At 38.3% G+C, this 25,135-nt stretch overlaps 1 protein-coding gene across 1 annotated transcript in view; it reads left to right on the top strand.

Annotated features, from left to right (window-relative positions):
- The window catches only part of HPD (4-hydroxyphenylpyruvate dioxygenase), a 313,743-nt gene that overhangs the window by 80,551 nt on the left and 208,057 nt on the right, over positions 1-25,135 (top strand). The window lies entirely within an intron of this gene.

Here is a 25,135-nt window from a genome sequence, read left to right as displayed (position 1 = left end):
CATTTACATAAAAACACACTGTAAGATTGGTCAAGTGGGATGACTTACTTGAGCTACTCCATGTCCAGCTGACCATAGGCAAAATCCACCACCATATCATCACTAGCTACTGGTCCCGAACTATGAACAATGAAAACCACGCCACATACCTCAAGTTACCAGAATCACTTACCATTCAGCCCAACACACTACTGATGGACAACTTTAACTACCCCTCCATAAACTGGGAAACTTACACTACCACTAGCTGGCACGCTCAGAGATTCCTGGACTTTGGCAATTCAAATGCTCTGGAACAGCTGGTCTGCACTCCCACTAGGGGCTCAAATATCTTTAATATAGTACTCACAAGCAAGGAGGAACATTGCACACCACAATGTAATGTCGTCATTGGTAAAATCAGATCATAAATCAGTTTGAAAACTAGAACCCCCATCAAACCCTAAAACTCTAAAGAATATTTTCCAAGAAAAGTTACCTTCTATTATGTGATAGCATAGGTAATTTTAAAGCTCCCCTAACCCCCAAAACATGAAAGACTCTGCAAAAGTATGCATGAACACCCTGTACAACCACTTAAACAACTGCATAGAAACGCCAGTTGTTGTTGTTGTTGTTGTAGTACCTGACCGAAATAACACCAGGTCTAGCCAAAAAAAACATGGTGGAAACCTGGCATAGATAGATTATACAATAGAAAGGAGAAATTCCTGTCTGGAAGTAAGTGATATAGAGCACAGCAGATAAAAAAATCCCTCATTAGTCTTAACAGGCAAATCAGGGAACTAGTCAAGTCTTCAAAAATAAATAAGAAACAAAAATAGCCTCCCAAGCAAAGGATACCCACAAAGCATTTTTTAGTTATGTTCAAATTCTTACAGGAAACACTCAACAATGTGCTGAGTTGGCTATAGATGGCACTACCTATACTCAGCCAATAGAAATAGCAAACATGCTGGCCGATAAATTCAGCTCAAATTTCACCCCCTCATCACCTCCAGTTACTTCCACAAAACATCCTCTAACATTCCTTTGCTTGTTATCACAAAAGAACAGATAATCACTGTACTCTCTAAAGCTAGAAACACCTTGAAACAAAACCTAGTGGACCCACTAGGATCTCTAGTTCACAACAGTCTCCAAACAGCAACAATCATCCCTCTGCACAAGGGGGGGGGGGCCATCAATGGACCCAAGAAACTACTTACCCATAAAACTAGCCTCATATGCAAGGCTATGGAAAGGAGGGTGGACTAATGGTTAAGGTGTTTGCCTTACAAACACAAGGTGCCAGGTTTGAGTCTCACAAGGGATAATTGGCTAGGCTTGCAAGGGCAGTTAGCCTAGTACTAACCTATGAATAATCTTGGACCTGATTAATAATGACATAGCAAATCTCCAGACTCTAGACCCAACTCAGTTTGGCTTTGTCAAGGGCTTGTCCTGCCTGTTCAATCTAGTGAACTTCTTTGAGAAGGTCACCAAGGTCATGGATGAGAGTAAGACAGTGCATACTGCCTGCCTTGACCTGACCAAGGCATTTGACACAATACCCCACTCAGGTATTATAGATAAACTCACAAAATTGGGCATAAACCTCATCATCACTAGATGGATAGCCAAATGTCTCATGGATAGGACACATGTTATTATTGAGGGGGAATCCACATCCAGGTGGAGTACCACAGGGTTCATGTGCTGGGCCTCCTCCTGTTTGGGATATCCTTCTGAGATGTCAAGGCAAATGTAGATTGCCTTTGAATGACCATGTTTGCTGATGACTGCAAGTTGGGGACATTCATTGACTTCCCAAATAATGGTGATATCCAATGATTGGTGTCAGAGCCATGGCCTCAAACTAAATGTGAAGAAATGCGTAATAATACCCATGGAAAATCAAATACCCCTGCAAATAACAACTCTGATAGCATCCCAGTAATGAGAGATTTTGGTACTTTGATAGATAATTATTTGAACTTTGTCCACCATGTGTCCATGGTGGTGAAGAAATCCTTCTGTGTGGCTCCACTTATAAGCAATGGCATAGCATCCATATCTAAGAATGTCATAGTACCACTATATTTGGACCACATCAGACCAAATAATTGAGTACAATGCACCCTTTGGCATGTACCTTGGCAGGAACCTGCAACAGTTGGAGCATCTTTAGAGGTTTCTCATAAAAAATATATAGGGTATAAACAACACGCCAAATGCGGACCAATTAAAAGCCCTATCACTACATTCAGTTTCCTACTGATTAGTGAGGGGGTGATCTATGCTTGACTTACAAGGCAGTCTCTGATCCAGCCCTAATGGAAATATTGCATATTCACAAAAATAACTGCATGAGGGTTACTGCATCCAAGGATCTAAACATTTTCCCTTAGAACTAGCTGGTTTCTCAGTAGTAGCACTAAAATCTGAACCCCTGTGACTAGCACTTTCTCTAGAACCTACTGGAAAGCACTAGGAAGCCTGCACTCAGCTCTCCTTGTCAATAAGGAGAAATTAATCATGGGCACTAAACAGACTATAATTGCAAAGTACCTTGCAAAGGTAAGGGGAAAACAGCTCTTAAACTTTACAAGAAAGCACCTAAACAGGCATGTCCAAGGGTCAACTTCCGGTGATTTCTCCTGTCCACCTGGTGAATCTGGGCATACTGGGGCAGTGCGGCAACTGCCTCATGTATACAGACAATCCTCTCCTCGTACCATCCAACACTACAACCTGCGAGAGATGCACTTACATAGCCAAACTGGAAGCAAAGCTCTCTCCAGCCAAGATTGTGCTAGACAGTCAAGAGGAGAAGGTTAACTCCTGCATTACACCTCAAGCAACTCATAGCCCTTCAAAACCCACACCATCAACACCCACATATAGCAACACTAAACCCACATATGTGGAGGCCCGTAACATTAACCTGCCCAAGCAACAAGGACCTCCGAAGCCGAAACGCAAACAAACACCAGTCACAATCAAATTGATACATAGCTCACAACACCAGTGTGCCACCCAACAACAGCCCCTAAGGCAAGACAATGTACCCAACACTTTAGTCATAGGTGACTCTATAGTCAGGCACACTGATGTCCCACTCACCAGTACCTGAACAAGGAGAAAATTACAGTCAGCTGCCTGTCGGGTGTCAGGATCCGCCACATAACGCATGCACTCAAGTCACTCCACAACAAGTACAAATACGACTCTGTTATTGTCCATGCTGTAGTGAATGACTTGAGACATACCTCCCTGGACTACATGAAAAGAGACATGGAAGAGCTCTTGGATCATGTGACCCAGGCAGGTATGACCCTAGCCCTGAGTAGCATCCTGCCTTCGCCCAGAATGATACCACAGTATAAGGACAAAATGATTGACTTCAACAATTGGCTAAGCTTCTGGTGTCATTCAAAGGGGATCGAGTACTTGTCTGCCTGGGAAGACATGATCAACAAACCACGATGCTTTGCCAGAGATGGTCTGCACCTGTCATCCCTGGGATTCAGGTTACTGGCTAATGCTCTTGCCACCCCTATAGTGCCTTTTTTTAGGCAAGGTTCAAAGGATAAAACCACCACTGTAACAGATACAAGCATGCAAAATCTGAAGGTAATGCTACTCAATGCTAGAAGTCTAAACCTCAAAATGCACTCTCTCGAGGCACTCCTAAAAATGGAGAACATCGATATCTGTGCAGTAACTGAGACCTGGTTCAAGGCTCCAGAGAGTACCCCTGCAATACCAGGCTACAATTCTTACCACACTTTCGGCCACAAAACCAAGATCAAAACACTAAAGGTGGAGGAATGCCCATATTCACCAAGGATATTCACACCTCCAGGCTAGTTGCCCAACACAATGCATCTGAAATTCTCCAGGTGCAACTAACACTAGGTAAGACTGCAATCCAAATTGTAGTTTGCTACAGATCCTCCACCATGCCCCAAGATTCTCACTACACCTTTCTAAACATACTGGAAAATATTAAAATACAACCAAACACCCTAATACTGGGCGATTTCAACTACCCTGTCATTAATTGGGAAAACTACTTGGGTACCAACTCCTTTTCCCAATGGTTCTTGGAATTCATAAATTCCAATGCCCTGGATCATCTAATCCATTGTCCCACCAGGGGCTCCAATATCCTAGACCTGGTCATTACCAACATGGGAGATAGATGCTCCACACCAGTGGTCATCCCCTCATTGGTCAGGTCTGACCATAAGCAAATCACCTTTGACATCCACATCCCACCCCCACCCCCCAGTAAGGAAACCTCCTTAAAAAACTTCTCCAAAGCCAACATCATGGTACTGAAGTCAGAAGTGACAAACTTCACAACACCCACGCAGATGGGATCTGGAAGTTCGACTGCAGAATCCTACACTAAGGCACTGCATGAGCACATCCACTCGTGCATGAATCATGCCATCCCAAATAGAACCAAGATGCTCTTCTCCAAAAAAAGGAAGCCAATCTGGTGGTCCCCTGCTATAAACAAACAATACAACAGAAGGAAGAAACTGTTACAGAAAAGAGGAAAATCCCAGGATGCAAAAAACTCCCTCACCAGCCTCAGTAAGAAGCTGAGATCCCTCATAAAATCCTCAAAAGCTAGTTACAAAAATAAAATTGCCAAAGATTCCAAAGACAACCACAAGGCATTCTATAGTTATGTCAAGAATCTAAATAGCAATGCTCAGATCTGCTCTGACCTACAACAGAATGGCATTAAATATACTGATCCCAAGGATATTGCCAATATCCTGGCAGATCGATTTAGTGCCAACTTCACCCCCCCTCTCACCCCCTAAAGGGCCCATCTCAATACAAAAAGATTGCCAAATTCTGATAACCATGGCCACACAGGTAGAAACCGCACTCTCCAAAGCTAAGAATACAGCATCCATGGGACCAGATGACATCCCAGGCTGTGTACTACATGAACTACAAAATGAACTGGCACCTCACTTAAGTGTCATGTTTAATCATAGCCTCACCTCAGGCTTCGTGCCCACTGAGTGGCGTACAGCTACAGTTATCACACTCCACAAGGGAGGATCCACCTTGGATCCTGGGAACTACTGTCCCATCAGTCTAACAAGCTTACTCTGCAAGGGCATGGAACACATTATCATGGAACTTATAAACAAAGACATTGGCAACCTTCAAACACTGGACCCCACCCAGTTTGGGTTTGTGAAGGGCCGATCTTGTCTCCTGAATCTGATTGACTTCTTTGAATCAGTCTCCAGAGCTGTGCACGAGGGTAAGGTGGTCCACACAGCCTATCTGGACCTCGCCAAGGCCTTCGACACCATCCCCCACTCTGGAATCATAGATAAACTTACTAAGCTGGGCATAAATCCCTATGTCACTCAATGGGGTGCCAACTGGCTTACTGACAGAACCCAGACTGTAAAAGTAGCCGACTCCAAATCCAGCTCCAGACAAGTGACAAGTGGAGTACCTCAGGGTTCAGTCCTGGGACAACTCTTGTTTGGCATTTACTTCTCTGAAGTACAGACCAACACTAAGGGACTCTGGCTAACAAAATTTGCAGATGACTGCAAACTGGGAGCCATTATTGAATCCCCAAATGATGTGGATATTCTACAAAAGGGCCTTACAGAAACAGATTCCTGGTGCCAGAGCCATGGGCTCAAGCTTAATGCCAAGAAATGTATAGTTTTCCCCTTTGGAAAAAAACATGTACCCATGAATTACCACATAGGTGGCAGGACACTAAACATCGAAAGTGTGATGAGAGACCTAGGGACACAGGTGGACAGTGGTTTCACTTTCGATAACCACATCACCACAACAGTCAGGAAATCCTTCTGTGTGGCACACCTCATCACTAAGGGCTTTTCATCCAGAAAAAAGAGGTCATTGTCCCACTGTACTCATCTCTCATTAGACCCATTATAGAGTATAATGCCCCGTTTGGTATGTACCTCACAAGACATTTGCAACAGCTGGAAAGGCCACAGAAATACCTCACTAAAAGAATTACAGGCCTAAAGCAGATGCCATATGCTGACCTTCTAAAAAAAACTCCAGCTATACTCTGTGGCATATCGTTTACTCAGAGACGATCTCTGCTTAACATACAAGGCCATGTCAAACCCTGAGCTGTTGGACATGCTCCACTTAAAGAAATCCCAATCCCTCAGAGCCACACGCTCCAGGGATATAAACCTTGTCATCACAATGAACAAAACATGCTGGAGGGATAGGTTCCTGTCCCAGAGACTCCCCATACTCTGGAATAGACTGCCCATACATGTCAGGCAGAGCGCCTCATTGGTCCTCCTCAAAAGGAACCTTGACGATTGGATGGGAGATAGGAAATTCACCCCGGGGATCATGTCAGTCGCCCTGCTAGACAGGGGTCCAGAGAAGTAAATATCCAGGGAATTGTTATGGCTAGGCTTGCACAGGCACTAGGGCCGATAGCCTAGTAGCAACCTATGAACCTGTGAACCTATGAATGGCATGAATAGATCATTCTGAAGAGACAGATATGTGTCCAAGAGATTGCCCCTCCTTTGGAATAGGCATCCTATTCACGTAAAACAGAACCCTTCCCTAACCATCTTCAAGAGCAATCTGGACCAATAGATGGCAAATCACAAATTCACTCCTGGTGTGGCATCCGTGTCCCTTATGGACAGAGACAGCATGTAAAAATTGTCAAAACCTCACTGGCTGACCCTTGTTATCTTTCCCTTAGGGATAGAAAATTGAGTAAAATCTGGGTAAAACTGGGTAGGCTTGTGTGACGCCCCAGAACTGGAGCCTCAATCCTCACCACTGGCAACAGTGGGGAATATATACACTGGGAGGATGGCAAGTATATACACACACACACACACACACACACACACACACACACACACACACACACACACACACACACACAGTAAACTTGCAATTTCCCTTAAGAGCACACAGAGATCACAGTCAGTCTGAGGCTGCTTTCTCCCTATATCTCCAGATCCCCAATAAGACTCTCCACTGGCACAGCTATAGAGTTGAGATCTCAGCTGAGTGGCCAAGATAAGACCTCCAGCACCCTCTCTGCCCAACCAGTGCTTCATGTCCCTGCCCAAGTAGCTGATACACACACACTTCGAGATTTGATTTATACACAAACACACACCTGGGAAAGGCTGGCATAGGTTTACTAGCTATGCCCCCTTCTGCACAGACTATAAGGTAGTTCCAACTGCCACCAGCTACTAATTATCAGCTAGTTTAAGGCCCTTAACAAAGGGTGTCCAGTCTTACTATGTAATGTTACTATTAATCCAAATGGTAGTTTGACCAAGTGCCAAGCTATTAGGAGTGGCCTGTACAGTGTCACTAAACAGATATGCAAGTACTTTAAGAGCGTGAATATCTCTAAACAGACCAGCCGCAATTGAAGGGTTTAAATACATTTAATAATAAATAATAAAAGAATAAGACAATACTCAGTAAGTAATCAGTTACATCAGAGTTCAGAATCACAGGAAATATTTAAAACAACACTGCAGGACAGTCTCAAATAAATAAAGAAAACATCTTTAAAACAAGCACACTACTGGCTATGGAATAAAGAAAGACTCATATCTTATGTTAAGCGTTTTTCATTTAATGCATTAGTAAACTTCATCAGACAAAATCAGTGAAACACATTTACAACAGTTAAATAGTTTAAAATTTGGCACCCTTTTTCTACAACAGGAAATGACATCACGAACCTAAATATGCTACTTCCCCATTGCATGTACCATTATTCACAAATAAGTATTTATATATATGACTAAACACTCTACATACACCAAAAACACACAATATATGCAACTGTGTAAATTAAAAATTATACTTAGCTGCCTAAAATATTAAATAAATATAAATGAACATCCATAAATGAAATATGCATTTTTTAACCTAAACAATACTTATTATAATTATTGAAGCAACCCTTACCTACTTAATGCTTTTAATTTTAAAATAATATTAATACTGCAGAGATCATTGAGCCCAGGCCATGTATAAGAATGAAGCATAAGCTACCATATTAACTGCAATAATTTGATCAATATGTTTAGAAATAGAGGATATCCCAACCATATTCTTAACGGAGTGTAAAATGAAGTTAAAAAAAAGATTAAATGATCAATTTGTGCCTATTTTAACATATAGTAATATCTCAATACCTTTGGGTGTGAGTGAATGCCTCCTGGATAATGCTGTACTTTTTATATATATATATTTAATACACGTTTTTTATGAAATTAAGGCTATTATGATGAAAAACTGGACACTTATGGATGAGGATTTGAATATTAGAAAAAAATTGTGTTATGGTTTCAAAATGGTAGCAAGGAGAGCAAGTAATCTTAAAAGCTTGTTGGAGAATGGCAAGACAAGTTATATTGCCAATACTTCAGTGGGTATTATGAATAAATGTGAAATGTGCAATTATTGTAGATATATACATTAAGGTCAATGCATACAGATAAAAGGCATATAATATACCATTAAGGGTAAATTTAATTGTAATTCCGAGGGGGTAATATATGTGGCAGTATGTCAACTCTGCCCAGCATTTTATATAGGAAAAACCACCAGATCTCTTAAGGAAGGAATCTATGAGCACATGTATGCAATAAGGAAAGATCAGTTAAATTATGCACTAGCTAAACATGTGCATGAACATCATGATCATCATTTTAGATTTGGAATACTGCAGCAAGTGCTTAGTAATGATACAGGTGGTCCCTGGGAAGTACAATTGGAAAAGGCAGAGTTAATATGGCAGCTTATGCTTCATTCTTATGCATGGCCTGGACTCAATGATCTCTGCAGTATTAATAGTATTTTAAAATTAAAAGCATTAAGTAGATAGGGGTTGCTTCAATAATTATAATAAAAATTGTTTAGGTTAAAAAATGAATATTTCATCTATGGATGTAAATGTATATTTATTTAATATTTTAGGCAGCTAAGTCTAATTTTTAATTTACAGAGTTGCATATATTGTGTGTTTTTGGTGTATTTAGAATGTTTAGTCATATATATATATATAAATACTTATTTGTGAATAATGGTGCATGCAATGGGGGAAGGAGCATATTTAGGTTTGTGATGTCATTTCCTGTTGTAAAAAAGGGCACCAAATTTTAAACTATTTAACTGTTGTAAATGTGTTTCAGTGATTTTTGTCTGATGAAATTTACTAATGCAGTAAATGAAAAGCGCTTAACATAAGATACGACTCTTTCTTTATTCCATAGCCAGTATTGTGCTTGTTTTATAGTAGTTTGTGTATTTTTATTTTGTTTTTTCATTAAATAAAGAAAACAGCAAAGCTATACTTTATTATATTCCTATCTAAATCTAAAAGAGTTACTATGTCCTAAAAACTTACTTACAGAACAACAAGGAGGCAGAAGTGATGAGTAGATGTTCTTGTTAGGTCAAAGACAAAAATGCAAAAATGTCCCCCACCCTCTCAGAGAGTTCTTAAATTAATATCAAATATTACTGCTGGGTTAGCTTGGGTGACATCACTTTTTGTCACCTGACTTTAGTTCCCAAGCTAAACCCCCATTGGCAGAAACTACCAACATTTTAGCATCTCCCTGTGAAAAATACATATCACTCAGATCTTTGCAATTGCTGGAAGACATAAAACAAAAAAACACTAAAAACAATGCAGAAGGCACCCTAGTTCTGGACATCCTGTCTCCTTGCTGCATTGAAACTTTTATAGTGCAATCTTAAAACAATTTAATTTAAACTATTTTCTTGAAGTTTTGCAAGTTAACCCTCTATGTTCTAGTTCCCACTGTTAAAACATATACATTTACACATGTACAATAATTTATATACATTTCTGCTCTAATCCAGCAAGGCACTCTGTGGTCACACATTCAGGCTCATCACTTTACACATACTTCTATACCAGCAGCTTGATATACAGACAACATACAGTTCTAATATAGTGGTAATACAAGCAATTGCATTCTGCTGATATTCACAAATGACACATAACCATTTACAAAATTTTGGGCTGGCAGTATGTCTTTTTGTTACATTTCTATGTAAATCATGTTAATATTCGCCAGTGACATATAATTATTTATAACATTCCAGATAGCTAGGTTGAAAATGTGACAGCTTATAAGGGCTCTGGAACCATTAGACTATTAATCTCCAATGAACCTATGAACTAGCCATTCAGATGAACTGATAAAACTGCAAAAATCAGAGGCTGATATGAATAAAAAGCTGGCTTAATATAATATATGGAGCTTAAGGAAATCTTGGAAAAAATAATTAGCTTTCAGCAGGGAATAGTATTTATAGGTAGGGACTGGAATTTTATTTGCAATAGAGAGGATATATCAAGAGGACCTAGAAGGGACAATATAACAAAAGAGAGTAGATTTCAGAAGAAATTTATGAAAATATTTGGCATGGAAGATGTAATTGAAAGCTTTGACACGTCCAATAACTATTTCTTATCATTCATCAATAAAAACTAAGATAAAAATGTTGGGTAATGAAGTAAAAATAAGACATCCGTGCTTTACCACCTACCTGTCAAAAAGACAGGAATTTAAGGAATGAGTAGTGGAAATTATTCTAGTTATTAGGGAAGATAGAAATATATTCAGAAGTGGAAAATGGAGTTTAAAAATAGGGTCAAAATTAAAGGTCAAGAGGTATAGTTAAGAATTAATAGAAATTACTTAGAGGGTCTGACAAAGATTAAAGTTTTGCAGAGTAAAGGGAATATCCCAGAACAATAGAAGGAGCAAATGCAGAGTGCTAAAGAGAACATAAGGGAGTATCTGGATAATATGCATGAGTTTAGAAAGATTGCAGTTAAGCAACTATTTTGATAACTCCAGAGCACAAAAACTTTTAGCACAACAAACTAGGCAACGGAAAGTTGAAAGGGTTGTTGTCAAACTTAGGAAACCCATAACAAGAAAAATAACCAGAGATCTTGTAGAGGTTTTGCAGATATTCCAGAAATTGTATGAAAATTTGTATAAACTAGAGAAATGTGGAAATCAAGAAAGAGTATAAATGGAAAATTTTATGGACGTCTTAATTATGCCAAAGTTAGAGGTAGATGAGGCTCAACAACTAACAGTTAAGATAGGAGGTGATGAGATAAAAACAGTGATGTATAATCAATCTTCAGGTAAATACCCAGGAACAGATGGTATTCCTGTGGAAGCCTAGAAATTAAGAGGGAAGAAAGTGATAAAGATCTAGAAGAATTTGCTTAACAGTATTTTAAAAGGAAGAGAAGCACTTACATCTTGGAAGAATGATTGTGGTGGCCCTTCAGACACAGCTTCATATAGACTCTTTTCAATTTTAAACGATGATTATAAATTGTTTATTTCTATACTAACTAAAAGAATGGCAAAGGTGTTGCCAAAATTAATTTATATGGATCAGCATGGTTTTGTGGAGGGGAGGCAAACATTTGACATTAATAGAACAGTTATGATTCAGAGGGAGGTGACAGAATGTAAGAAAATAACTACGTTGTTGGTGGGTTGATGCAGAAAAAGCATTTGAAAGAGTAAGCTGGGATTTTATGAGTAGGGCATTCAAAGCATTGGATTCCCTGATACAATAAAAAGGTTAGTTAGATGGATATATGAAGGAAGAGAGGCAAGAATTAAAGTGGGAGAGTTCTTCTTGGATAAGCTGTATTAGAACAGAGGAACTAGGTGGGATGTCCTCTTTCTCTTTAGTTATTTGCTATATATTTAGAGCCACTGGCAAAGAAAATAAGGCATGCAGAAATGCAAGGATATAACTGGTATGGTAATCAAGAAAAGTTGACTTTATTTGCAGATGATATTATTTTGCATCTAATAAATCCAGAAAAGGACAGCTCAGTGTTGTGGAGCATTTTCAAGGCAGTTTTAAGTCTGTTTTTATCTTCATTAATTTTATATCCCTAAAAAAGCTATAACTATAAATGATGTACCTTCACATGAATTGGCTCAGCAATACCCATATTTATGGGGCCATAACAAGATGAAGTATTTAGGAGTGTGGATTAAAAAGGCTTCTGTTATGGCAGCTAAGAATTTGTGGGAGCAGATTAAATGAAAGATAATACAAAACATTAGAAACTGAAAACACTTATTTATGGATATGGATAGTAAGATACAAGCAGTGAAAATTATTTTTAGTCCCTTTAGTCTTTAATATGAGCCAGGCATACTTTTAGCAACCTGAGGAGAAGTTGTGGACAATAATTAATAAAGAATTGAAGGAATTTATCTGGGAGGGAAAGTGGGCAAGAGTGAGGTGGGATAAGTTAATCCTTCCAATAGAACAATAGGGTTTAGGTTTACCCGATTTGAAGGGATATTTTAGAGCTACATGGTTAAGACTCTTATATATATATATATATATATATATATATATATATATATATATATATATATATAAATAACACAAGTGGAAGGTTATAATTCAGAGTGGAAGGGGATGATGATAAAGCAAGGGGAAGGTTCAAGAAATAGAGAGAGACTGGGATTCTGGATGCAGATCATTAAGGAGAATAATAACAACCATACAGAATATTGTATTCATAAAGTACCAGAAAGTATTATAACAGTTAAACCAATATGAGAATGGAGAAAATAGATTTTGCCAATAGGGGTACAGAAAATAGGCAATAGGGAACTACAGTTTATTGGAGAAACCCGTCAATGGAACCAAGATTCATATTTTGTTGTTTTACCTTTAATTTCACTGTTGGTTGTTAGAAAGGGATAGGTTTTAGACAGGCATGCTTTAGCCATCCCAAGGGGCCTAGACAGTTATAAATTCACACAGACTGCAGAGAGGAAAATTCAGAGCATATCTAAACAATCCTACCATAGTTTGTGATTTACTGTAGAGTTGACTGGTAAGAGAAGTTTTATTTGAATTTATATTTTAATTGTTATCACTGTTTTTCACTGTTTGTAGGTAGGAAGGGATAGCTTGATAACAAGATTTACTTTGATTCATATTTTGTTGTTTTACCTTTAATTTCACTGTTGGTTGTTAGAAAGGGATAGGTTTTAGACAGGCAAGCTCTAGCCATCCCAAGGGGCCTATACAGTTATATATTCACACAGACTGGAGAGAGGAAAATCCAGAGCATATCTCTACCTTTGTTTGTTATTTATTGATCATTACTGTTAAAAAGAAGTGCAACTGTGACCTTTTGTCTGGCTTGCAGAACTTGTACAGTCAGAACAACTTTACTGTACTTACTTTAGTATTTAGTTGTATATTGCTTGTGTGATTTTTGTCATAGAAGTTGATTTAAGTTCTCTTTGAATTCTTTTGTTACTGATTTTGATTATTCTTTTCTTTTACAATATTTTATTTGTTTGAAGCTGCATAAGGATTCCCTAAATGAGTATGCAATTAATGATTTGCTAATGCACAAATTCTTGTACAGGGTAATAAATGTTATACATATTTAAAGGTAGCAGCTGATAACACTGGTGATCGTATTCCTCGTGTCAAAAGTTGGATGATTTGCTTACCATTGTTAGAAGTAAATTTAGACTTACTGATGCTGATTGCACTTGTACAATTGGCATGGCTTGGAGAACTGTTGTTACATATATTAATGATTGGACTGGTGAGATAAATAATGTTAGGCATAGAACAAATAGAACACATTTAGGAAATAATGCATCTACTGTCTGTAAAGATCATTCAACCCCTTTAAACTAAGACAACGCCCCTGGCAACTTTGGAATACTGGATGCAAGTATTCAACAATCTGAGGATCTGGTTTGTTTAGAAGGAAACAAAAAAGGAAAGACTGGAAGAAGTTCACAACAAATAAGGAAGAAAAGGAAACTGAATAATGTCTGTAAAGTAAAGAGAATACGTACTAAAAAGGATACTTCTTTGTTATATAACACATGTTACAGGGAATAATATTTTTCTATCAGAAAACCTTCAGTCTACAGAAAAAAAAACATAATTTTTCCAAAAGATAAGGTAGAAACAAGAGGCAATTAGCAGGTGAAAAGGAAGAAATCAAAACTGAACATGGAAGGATTGAAGAGCATTACTGTAAGAAAAAAAGAAGAGAAAGACACATGTTGACCACATGGCTCAAGCTGTGGATTTACAATGCCAGCTGGATGAGAATTTAATACACAATGAAAACAGTGGGATTAATAAAACTAATGGTGATGAAGATCTATCCTTTGTAACAAGTGATAGAGCAAATATTATTGTATTAGAAGTTGAAGATTCTTCAGACCTGGTCAGCAAAGATATTCTTGTAATTGGAGATTCAATTATTAGAGGAATTGATACTTATATTTGCAGAGATGATAATGAACATCGAATAGTGTTATGCTTGCCAGGAGCAAAAATAGAAGTGAGATAAGCCTTGGAATGCCTTAATGTAAGGAAGTATGGATCTGTTTTTATTCATGTCAGTACAAATGATCTCATCCACAAGGACTCTCTGACTGTTAGTAGGGAACTGAGAGCCCTCTTAGATAGTATAGCTTGTACTGGTGTTAGGACGTATTTTTCACAAATTGCCTATAGAAAGGATAGTCAGATCATCATAAATGAAGATTTTTTGGGTAAATACCGACATGAAAAAATGTCCTGTTTTAATGAATGGAAATGTGTAGAGCATCCAAGCCTAGTTTTAGGCATACATATGTTTAGACACGATGGTATGCATTTGTCAGAATCAGTGAAGAGAATTTTTGCAGCAGATATTGTGCAATATTTGTCAAACACTAGGCAGGATTTTTGCCAGGTCAAAAATTTAACAGTTCACAAATACCAGCATTTGAAATATCTCTGATGGTTGTTAATGCTAGGAGCATTAATAATACATTTTGTTTATTGGAAAATGTTCTGCGTTCCCACAAGATTGATGTCATTGTTTGTGAAGCATGGTTAAAGAACAATAATTGGAAACCAGTTCTGTCAAGGTATAAATGGTTTTACTGTAACAGACATTCTAACAAAAAATCAGGTAGAGTTGTTATGATAGGGATTAAAGATAGTTATAAGACCTGTGATTATTACATGTGCAGTGATAACACCAATACGATAGACTGTAACTGTGACACTAAGACAGCCCTGGAACATATAACAATTGTTGGAGTGTATAAAACACCAAAGTCAAGTGCAGATGACCTAGAGGAATTCATACATTTCTTGCATGAAACACAGGAGGGAAGAATAATATTGGCTAGGGACTTAAATTTACCAGAAACAGACTGGAATAATATTGATTCAACAACATTAGAAAGGAAATTATTCACAACGTATATTCAGGAATAACAATTTGTAAAAAAAACTACCAGGGGACGGAACATACTAGACATTGTTTGTTTTCCTAAAGAAATTACTGTTACTCCAAATCAAGTTTTACTACCGTTGATGTGCAGTAATCATGTGGTTATAAAGGTTAATTTGTTGCTAGATAATTCTGCCAAACTGAAATCTAAACTAATGCACAGAAGGTTAATTGCAGATAATATGGAAGCAAAATAGTCACTATGTAAAACTAACTGGAGTGAGGTGTTCAGTGGAAAAACTACAGATAGAATGTGGAAATTTTGAAAGAGAAATTGTTTGAGTGGAAAAAAATCAAAAAAATCAAAAAAATGTTCAACATTAGGATCTAGGCATGCAATGTCAAGGGGCTATATTTCCATAAGAACAAGATACCTGATTAAGGTGAGAGACAAAAAATATAAGAAATGGTAGACAGGTCAAATTACAACTTTGAAAACTGAAATAAACAAGTTGTACAAACAGATTAAGCATAGTGTGAGACAAGATTGATAAAAATTTGAAGAAAATGTATATAAAGATATTGAGCATAATAGGAAACCATTTTATAGATACATAAGATGTGGAAAGAGTAAAGACATACAAATTGATAAACTGTGCAGATTCTAAAATGTATTCTCAGACACAACAGATTATAGATATATTTACAAAGTCTTATAAAAACAGTTTGACTCCACAAAAGAGGTGATAAGTTGTCCTAGTGACATCCAGGTAACCTCAGATACTGGAATCAAATTAGATTATATTGAAAAAGATTTGCGCAAACTGGATCTAAACAAAGCACAGGGAGGAGATAAATTAGTAACAATGACCTGAGAACAGTTTAGCAAGAACTTACGGTACCATTATATCTATTATTCACTAGTCATATAAATATGGGGAGTTTCCTCAAGATTGGAGACATGCGCTTATTAAACCTGGTTTAAGGGAAATGGGAGCAGGACAAACCCAAAGTCGTATAGACCCTTAAGTCTGCTTTCATGTTCTGGAAAAATAATGGAGAAGGTAATACTGGATAAGTTATTGTCAGAATTGGATAGGTTGGGACTTGAAACCATATATCAGCATGCATATGTTGAAAATAGATGTATTACCACCTGTAATATGCTGTTATGTAACAATATAATATAATTTGTGCTGGGATGTAATTTATATAGATTAAACTTCAGCATTTGACAGGGTCATACACAAAACACTGACCAATAAATTAGAACAACTAGGTATTGATGTACTCTTGATAAGATGGATAGCAGCATGGCTTACAAATAGAACATGTCAAGTATCATACAGCAACTGGAAAGGTAAAATTTTTGGTTACAGTCAGGGTGTCCCACAAGGCTCTGTCCTAGGCCCTTACTTGTTTAGATTGTATCTTTCAGACCTAACTTTTTCATCTGAGGCATTATACAGTCTATATGCAGAACACCTGAAATTGGGTAAACTGACTGCATGTGTTACAGATAAGGCATATCTGCAAAACAACTTGACTAAATTGACCATTTGGGCACAGTAGAATAATATACTGATAGATACAGCAAAAGCTAAGCATTTCAGATTTCAGAGACATAAATTGAAAGGTGAATATTTAATACAGCACACAGTGATTGAAACTGTAGACTCGTATAAAGACCTGGGTACATGGGTAGATCCAGCTATGAGTTTTTCTAATCATATCAACCAATTGTTTAATGATAGTTATAGAACAATAGGTTGTATAAAAAGATTTATAAAGTCTAGTAAATCAACAATGATCATTGCTTGTTAGTTACATTAGACCCAAACTTGATTATGGAATGACAATATGGACACCTTATAAGAAAACAAACATGAGTAAACTGGAAACAGTACAGCGGAAATATACCAAGGGCATCCATGGATGTAAACATTTAAGTTATTATGAAAGACTAAAATATCTGAACTTGTACAGTGTTTTTCATAGATATCCAACAGGAGATCTTATTCAGATATATAGGGCATTTATACACACCTACCTCTGGGAATGTTTGAGGTTATCAAAAAGTACTAGGGAATCATCAGCTGTGTAGAAGATTCTGTAGAAATGAGAAGTGTACTAACTGGTGCTGTGACAGAGTAACTGATGCATGGAACAGACTACCAAACTACATTAAAGCAAGTACTAGTTTAGATATTTTTAAGAACAGCCTGGACACATTATGGGAACAAGTGTTTTGATATAATGGCAAGCTAGAAGCGCATTAATGCCTGTATATGAAATATTTGTATGTATGTATGTATGTATGTGTGTATGTAAGATATTGGGAACAAATAATTCAAGCAGGAAAGGTAATAGGGTGGGATGAGTCCAAGCACACATTTGGATTGCAGGCTACAGACTGCCTTCCCTACCAGGGCTTGATCTCAGAGTACAGGCAAAAAGGAAGGAATAGGGGGATTTTAAGTGAAAGACCTGCTGTGGTTGAGTTTTTAGTTGAATCCAGAAGAAAAGCAGATGCTAAAAGGGATAGTTAGCATGGCATATAAAATATTGCATGATATCTATAAAAATCAGTCAGGGGAGGTTAGTGAAGATCACGAAGAGACTGGAAAAGCAATTTACAAGAAAACAATGGGAATGGCTTTCAAGTATGCAAGCAAATCCAGAAGGTTTAGGATCTTTGCTTTGAAATCTGTGCATGGGTATTTTTTTACCCCAAGTAGACTTCAAAGATTTTTTCTTCAGTTAAATAGCAAATGGAGTTGTGATCGAGAAGAAAGAGGTAAATGGGAACATATGTTTTGGGAGTGTAATGAATTGGCAGATTTTAAAAATTTCCTACAGAGTACTCTGTCTGAAATATTGGGTGAGCAAATGGCTGTAAGTAAGGAAATTATTCTTTTGAGCTGGGATACAGGATCTGAATTCCCTGGGCAAAGTATGGCCTTATTAAGTTGAATTATGTTGGTTACCAAAAAAAAAAAAAAAACAATTACTAGAAAATGGAAATCAAAGTTTACACTATCTGTACTTGAGGTACTGAATATTATAAAAGAGATAAATGAACTGGAAGAGGGATTTTTAGAAAAGGGAAGGGACAAATTACATAGAAGTAAATGTAAATTTTGGGATCAATACTTGCATAACAATGTTCAGGAGGAAGAGTGAGGTTTAAGGGAAGGCAGAAATTGAGCAATATTTTTGTAATGTTGGATTTGGACTGATGATAGTAGCAAAGAAAATATATATGATGTATACTGTATTTAAATGGAAAAAAATGTTAAAATGGTTTGTTTTCTTTTCTGTTAATATGTTTGGCTATGTATTAAGTAATAATTTAATAAAGGTGTTTAAAAAATAAACAACCTTGTGCTTCAACTACCAGTGAACTGGACAGCACAAAATGAAAATGAATTTGGAAAAAAAGTTGCTGTACCATGTCTATAAACACTGTTGCACTCAATGGCACTGACACCAAAAAAGGGTGTGGCTTTTTATTAGGTTATGACTAATGTTCATGTTTGGATACCACTCAACATCCAAACATTAAAGCAGAAAAGGCCTCGTAATATAATGGCGTGTTCATAACACAAGCCCTTCCCACACCTCAGAGGTGTCAATTTGCTTTTATTGTAGCTTAATTAATTTTTTCTTCAATTTTCAGTTGTTATGTTTTTGACAAACCTGTGCATAATATGTTCTGTTTTAAAAGGTTTACATTAGTTATGAAACATGAAAAAAACATGGGTGGATTAGTTTTAAGTCATGCACTTTCAGTAGTATGATAACCTGTGTAACAGGATTTTCCAGGTAAATTTTTTTATTAACTTCATGATTAATTTTAATACCTTTATTAACACCACACATTACACAGCAAAGCTAGTTCACCTATAATCATCAAAGAGAAAACAAACTATTATAAACATTTTTTCCTTTTCCTATGTTATACATTTATGGCTTATTTCTTAACAATTATTGTTCAGTTTAGCATAACATAGATAAACATATTTACTCAAGCTGTGCCTTCCTTGAAATTTCAGTCTTCCTCCTAAACGTTGTTCTGCATGCATTATTCTCACACATTCCGTTATTTCTATATAGTTTCCAAATATATTCTTTATTTATATTTGTATTTTATTATAAGTGAATTTTATTTGGTCCTGGGCTTATGTTATGTATGTGTGTTCCCTTTACTATGCTGTTTTATTTTAACTGTATCTAGCTGTTTAATAACCCATGTGATTTTAAGAATGTGTATGATTGGCTGGTGTAAATATTTAAACACTGTGAAGATAAGGAGATGTGTAATTGCACTGAGAAAGAGTTTTGTAACTCGAAAGTTTTGCTGTGTTCTATTATTTTACTCATTAAAACAGTGTTTCGCATTGAGCTCTTGTTTTTTCTTGGATATTCTTGCTGCTTTGTCTTCAAGAGCTCTTTGGACACCAGGACTGGTTGGTTTTGTATTTGAATGTGTATGGGTGAATGGATGAATGTTTTTGAGTTTGCTCTGGTAGGAAGGGGGCTGTTTATTTTGTGTGTGTGTGTGTGTGTGTGTGTGTGTGTGTGTGTGTGTGTGTGTGTGTGTGTTTGTGTCTGTGTGTGTGTGTGTGTGTGTGTGTGTGTGTATGTGATGGCGTCTCCACACACCCCTAAAATAATGAGCAGAGTCAGTAACATTGGATGAGGGGAACCACAAGCCACCAGGGCTAACTCTTAATTCTTGTGTCTTGATGGCACTTTACCAGTATGAGGATCAGGTAATTGAGAAACACTAGCAACCAGGGATAAATTTTAATTGTCATTGCTGAGAAGTGCATAAACAAAATGGGGATGGGGGAGGGGGCTAGATACCATGGATACTCAATAGGGCATACTTTAAAGGCACTTATTTAGATAAAAGTTGTGGGGAATCACTAGATATCAAGGAAAAGTAGCGTGTCTTAAATGACACTAAGCAGACCTTAAATCCTATACCCTCTCACATCCCATGAAGGATGTTAGTCCTCTGTGCCAACACTACATACAAAGGATTGATCTTTAAAATATATACATGTTAAAAAATGCATAGGAAAAAGGAGATTTGAATCTGCACCCTTGACACAAGAAACCTTTGCAGTAACCCACTGCTCTGACTGAGAAGATGGTGCAGGAAGTGTTTTTTTGTATTATATATTAATGATCTCAGGCATTACGCAATGGCTGCAACCTGTTGTGCTATGCGAGAGAGAGGGACTAGGAACATTAGGCATACTTCTCCACTTCATAAACAGCTTTTGGCCTTGCATACATTTATTGAAGGATATGAAGGGTATGAAACTCAAATGTCTGGCTTTATTTATTTATTTATTTATTTTGACATTTGTTGACTGGGTTAGTCCAACTGGGCAGATGCCTTTTTTCAGTGGAGGCCCAAGGAGAAAAGTTCCAATTTATACATACATGATATAAAAGGAAATATAACATTGGTCACATACAATTACATCTTATACTTAATCACAATGTAATTACATAACAGGTATATTACATGAAGTATGATCAGTAATAAATTTATAAATTATAACATTAATCACATACAATTACATCCTATACTTATAGCTTCATAGGTTGGTACTAGGCTATCGTCCTTAGGGCCTATACAAGCCTAAGCATAACAATTCCCTGGCTATTTCTTCCCACACTATTTACTTCCCTGGACCCCTGTCTAGCAGGGCAACTGACGTGATCCCCGGGGTGAATTTCCTTTCTCCCATCCAATCATCAAGGTTCCCTTTGAAGAGGGCCAAAGAGGCGCTCTGCTTGACATGTATGGGCAGTCTATTCCAGAGTCTGGGCAGTCTCTGGGTCAGGAACCTATCCCTCCAGCATGTTTTGTTTATTGTGATGACAAGGTTTAGATCCCCGGAGCATGTGGCTCTGAGGGATTGGGATTTATTTAAGTGTAGCATGTCCAACAGCTCTGGGTTTGATATGGACTTGTATGTTAAGCAGAGATCGCCTCTGAGTAGACGATATGCGACAGAGTATAGCTGCAGTTTTTTAAGGCGGTCAGCATAGGGCATCTGCTTTAGGCCTGTGATTCTTTTAGTGAGGTATTTCTGCTGCCTTTCCAGTTGTTGCAGATGTTTTGAGAGGTACATACCAAACGGGGCATTGTATTCTATAACGGGTCTAATGAGGGATGAGTACAGTGGGACAATGACCTCCTTTATTCTGGATGAAAAGCCCTTAGTGATGAGGTCTGCAACACAGAAGGATTTCCTGACAGTTGTTGATGTGGTTATCGAAGGTGAGACCACTGTCCACCTGTGTTCCTAAGTCTCTTATCACACTTTCGGTGTTTAGTGTACTGCCACCTATGTGGTAATTCATGGGTACATGTTTTTTCCCAAAGGGGATAACTATACATTTCTTGGCATTGAGCTTGAGCCCATGGTTCTGGCACCAAGCATCTGTTTCTGTAAGGCCCTTTTGTAGAGTATCCACATCATTTGGGGATTCAGTAATGGCTCCCAGTTTGCAGTCATCTGCAAACTTTGTTAGCCAGAGTCCCTTAGTGTTGGCCTGTACTTCAGAGAAGTAGATGCCAAACGAGTGGTCCCAGGACTGAACCCTGAGGTACTCCACTTGTCACTTGTCTGGAACTGGATTTGGAGTCAGCTACTTTTACAGTGTGGGTTCTGTCATTAAGCCAGTTGGCAACCAATCGAGTGACGTAGGTATTAATGCCCAGCTTAGTAAGTCTATCTATGATTCCTGAGTGGGGAATGGTGTCAAAGGCCTTGGTGAGGTCCAGATAGGATGTGTGGACTGCCTTACCCTCGTCCATGGCTCTGGAGACTGATTCGAAGAAGTCAGTCAGGTTCAGGAGACAATATCGGCCCTTCACAAACCCAAACTGGGTGGGGTCCAGTGTTTGAAGGTTGCCAATGTCTTTGTTTATAAGTTCCATGATAATACATTCCATGGCCTTGCGGATCAGGCTCATCAGACTGATGGGGTGGTAGTTCCCTGGATCCAAGGTGGATCCCCCCCTTGTGGAGTGGGATAACTGTAGCTGTGCACCACTCGGTGGGCACGAAGCCTGAGGTGAGGCTATGATTAAACATGACACTTAGGTGAGGTGCCAGTTCATTTTGTAGTTCATGTAATACACAGCCCGGGAAATCATCTGGTCCCATGGATGCTGTATTCTTAGCTTTGGAGAGTGCAGTTTTTACTTGTGTGGCCGTTATTACCGGAATTTGGCAATCTTTCGGTATTGAGAAGGGTCGTTTAGGGGGTGAGTGGGGGGGTGAAGCTGGCACTGAATTGGTCTGCCAGGATATTGGCAATATCCTTGGGATCAATATATCTAATGCTGTTCTGTTGTAGCTCAGAGCACATCTGTGCATTGCCATTTAGATTCTTGACATAGTTATAGAATGACTTGTGGTTGTCTTTGGAAATTTTTGGCAATTTTATTTTCATAACTAGCTTTGGAGGATTTTATGAGGGATCTCACCTTCTTACTGAGGCTGGTAAGGGAGTTTTTTGCATCCTAGGATTTTCCTCTTTTCTGCAACAGTTTCTTCCTTTTGTTGTAAAGTTTGTTTATGGCAGGGGACCACCAGATTGGCTTCCTTTTTTTGGAGGAGAGCATCTTGGTTCCATTTGGGATGGTACAATTCATGCATGAGTGGATGTGCTCGTACAGTGTCTTAGTGTAGGATTCAGCAGTCGAACTTTCAGTTCCCGTCTGCATGGGTGTCATGAAGTTTGTCACTTCTGATTTGAGTAACATGAAGTTGGCTTTGGAGAAGTTTTTTATGGAGGTTTCCTTACTGGGGGTGGGGGTGGGATGTGGATGTTAAAGGATGATTAGCTTATGGTCAGATCTGACTATCGAGGGTGTGACCATAGGTGTGGAGCATCAATTTCCCATGTTGGTAATGATCAGGTCTAGGATATTGGAGCCCCTGGTGGGACTATGGATTAGTTGATCCAGGGCGTTGGAATTTATGAATTCCAAGAACCGTTGGGCAAAGGTGTTGATACATGAGTAGTTTTCCCAGTTAATAGCAGGGTAGTTGAAATCACCCAGTATTAGGGTGTTCGGTTGTATCTTAATATTTTCCAGTATGTTTAGAAAGGTGTAGTGAGAATCTTGGTGCATGGTGGGGGATCTGTAGCAAGCTGCAATTTGGATTGCAGTCTTACCTAGTGTTAGTTGCACCTGGAGAATTTCAGAAGCATTGTGTTGAGCAACTAGTATGGTGGTGTGAATATCCTTGGTGAATATGGGCACTCCTCCACCTTTAGTGTTTCGGTCCTGGTTTGGTGGCCAAAAAGTGTGGTAAGAGTTGTAGCCTGGTATTGCAGGGGTGCTCTCTGGAGTCTTGAACCAGGTCTCAGTTACTGCACAGATATTGATATTCTCCATTTTTAGGAGTGCCTCGAGAGAGTGCATTTTGAGGTTTAGACTTCTAGCATTGAGTAGCATTACCTTCACATTTTGCATACTTGTACCTATTTCGGTGGTGGTTTTGTCCTTTGAGCCTTGCCTAAAAAAGGCACTATAGGGCTGGCTCTTGCCTTAGCCAGTAACCTGAATCCCAGGGGCGACAGGTGTAGACCATCTCTGGCAAAGCATCATGGTTTGTCAATCATGTTGTCCTAGGCAGACAGATACTGGATCACCTTTGAATGACACCAGAAGCTTAGCCAATTTTTGAAGTCAATCATTTTGTCCTTATACTGTGGTATCATTCTGGGCAAAGGCAGGATGCTACTCATGGCTAGGGTCATACCTGCCTGGGTCACATGATCCGAGAGCTCTTCCATGTCTCTTTTCATGTAGTCCAGGGAGGTACGTCTCAAGTCATTCACTCCAACATGGACAATGACAGAGTCGTATTTGTACTTGTTGTCGAGTGACTTGAGTGCATGCGTTATGTGGCGGATCCTGGCACCTGACAGGCAGCTGACTGTGATTTTCTCCTTGTTCAGCCTGGTGAATGGGACATCAGTATGCCTGACTATAGAGTCACCTCATAATTAGCTTTAGACATCATGAGATGTCTAATCTGCTTGTTTGCACTTTGGAGGAAGTTCTTCCTTTGCTGGGACCATTTCCTCTTGTTTTTTGACAGCGTTTTTTTTCTCTTATTGTATAACCTATTTATGGTGGATGTCCACCAGGGTGGTTTATTTTTTCATGAGGATCTTGATTTGATCTGTTCTGGTAAGGCTGACTCTATACATTTATATAGGTGTTTATACAGGACATTTGTGTACCCTCAGTATAGGGGTCATTGCTGTCAGTGCTGGCAGGGGGATCTGAAACTATTGATGCCATCGCTCAGTAGGCTATAGTTTGCTTTGGAGAATGTTTTTAACCTTTTTGCTCCTGAGGGTGGGTCAGGTTCAATCGTTACTTCAAACAAGACTGATTTATGATCGGACTTTACCAGGGAGGGTCTCACACATGGGGTGGTGCAGCGATCTCCCATACTGGTGAGCACTATGTCAAGGATTTTTATTTAAAAAAAATACTAAAATTGTACTAAATACTATATCCTAAATGAAAATTAGGTTAAACAAATCACTTATATAATTCCCAGAATTTTTCTTAAGTAAATTTAGTGTTATGATTTTAAAAGGTATAAAACAATGGCCTTACTTAAGCTGTATTAGGAGTGGGGAGCTGAACTGCCTTCTCTAAGATGTCATAAACTGTGGCTTATCCAGATATTTTAAAAATGCAAGTAGCAATACTCATGATATGCTTTTACCATGAACTCTTTTTTTCTAAAA

Source organism: Protopterus annectens, chromosome 4.part0 (assembly GCF_019279795.1).
Source record: "Protopterus annectens isolate FY-2018-M chromosome 4.part0, PAN1.0, whole genome shotgun sequence".
NCBI lineage: Eukaryota > Metazoa > Chordata > Ceratodontiformes > Protopteridae > Protopterus > Protopterus annectens.
This window is presented reverse-complemented; position numbering and strand designations above follow the sequence as displayed.